We start from the raw sequence: 1,650 nt of genomic DNA, 5'->3' as shown, positions 1-1,650 counted from the left end.
GTGCTGAGCTCTTTGTGTGAAAGCGCTATTTCCTCCAGTGGATGGATCCATGCCTGCTGAATGACAAAGAGTTCCTTGGGTCCCCTGTCTCTGTTACCTAAGGTTTGAAATTGAGCATTGCATAGAGGACCCTGAGACATTTCCTATGGGTGACAATGAACATTTTCCTTCCTTCTTTCTTTCTTTCTTTCTTTCTTTCTTTTTTTTCTTTCTTCTTCTTCTTTTCTTTTTCTTTCTATTCTTTCTTTCTGTTTTTCTTTTCGTTCTTTCCTTTCTTTCTTTTCTTTCTTTCTTTCTTTTTTAATCACAGAATTTATTAAGGAAGCCAGGTTACATAGGCACTGCATTTTTCTGGTCAACGGGCAGGCTCCTTCTTGAGGAAGGATGACAGTACTTTACAAGTGCAAAGAGGAGACACCATCCTTCCTGAACACCCATGAATGTTCCTTAGAAGAGGTGGCTGTTGCTAGATCACAGCAGCTGAGCAGTGGTGGTGTGCTGGATCTTCAGGCAGGTGGTGGTGGTGGGGGGTCCAACACAGACAGTGTCTTCAGCGCACCTTCCCTGACCCTAAGAGAAAAAGCTGAACGTCATGACCTGTCCTCGGGGACTGACAGAGCTTTACAGGGCTGTTTTGGGGCCTCCTATTTCAGCTGCACAGTGGATGACGCCTTCCTCTGGACTGTAGTGTCCTGGACCACAGCGCAGGTGAGGCTCCTCTTCTGCACACCAGCGCTGTTCACTGAAGTCAGGAAAGAAAGCTGCAATCTCTCTGCTGCCGGAAACCACAGAGTCTGAGTGGGAGGCCCAAACTCCCACAAATTGAACTGGGGTCATGTGGCGTGCTGAAAATACTCTGGTGGTTCCCAGAAGTGTCCTCCAAAGCTGGGTGGCATCTGGCCATGAGCTCCATCAGCCGCAGGTGGAAGAAATGCGCTTCATGCTCTCGGTAAAACCTCTCCGGCAGTCTTCCATTTTCCACTGTAGTTCTCTCATTTGAACAATGAGGAACTTGCTGCTCAAAATCTGCTGATGAGCAGCCTCCATAATCCGAGGGTGGGCAACTGCATCCGGCTTGATCAGGGCCTAGTGTGAGCTGGAGAGTCTGAGGATGTCCCAAGATGGAGGTCATCTCACCCCTGCTGGCTTTCCGCAGTCTTTAGCTGGATGCATCAGTGCATGAACCTGACCCAGCCCCCCCCCCGCCCCAAATCCAGGCTGCTAAGGGGTCTCCAGGAAGGACAGGCGGCCTGGTCCACCCGCCAATGCTCTGCGGGCCCCGACGATGAACGTTTTCACTCACCGCCTCAGAGCCCTGCCCTGTGCCAACTGACATGGGGCAGGCAAGAAAACAGTCCATCTCTGGGAGCTGAAAATTTCACCTAGAAATTAAGGACCAGAAAAAGAAAGGGGAAAAAAAAGGAGCAAGAGATAAAGTAGGGGCATGATGAGCGGAGTAGGCTGCAGATTCTGCCATCTTAAGAGGGATTTTCAAAAAATAAAAATAAAAAATAAAAAATAAATGAAAAAGAGGGATTTTTCTTCTCCCTCTTAAACCTGTTTCAGCCCTATGGGGCAGGCTTCACAGCTCCTTCTCCCAGATCTGGACAGAGCCACTCGTGCCAGTGGGAGATTTCAGGGTCCTGACTC

General features: G+C 49.2%; 1 pseudogene; it reads right to left on the bottom strand.

Moving 5' to 3' along the window:
• Positions 1-621: 621 nt before the first annotated feature.
• LOC127202975 (nucleoside diphosphate kinase 6-like) lies at positions 622-1,132 on the bottom strand (annotated as a pseudogene).
• Between the last annotated feature and the right edge of the window lie 518 nt (positions 1,133-1,650).

Source organism: Acomys russatus, chromosome 19 (assembly GCF_903995435.1).
Source record: "Acomys russatus chromosome 19, mAcoRus1.1, whole genome shotgun sequence".
Lineage (NCBI taxonomy): Eukaryota > Metazoa > Chordata > Mammalia > Rodentia > Muridae > Acomys > Acomys russatus.
This window is presented reverse-complemented; position numbering and strand designations above follow the sequence as displayed.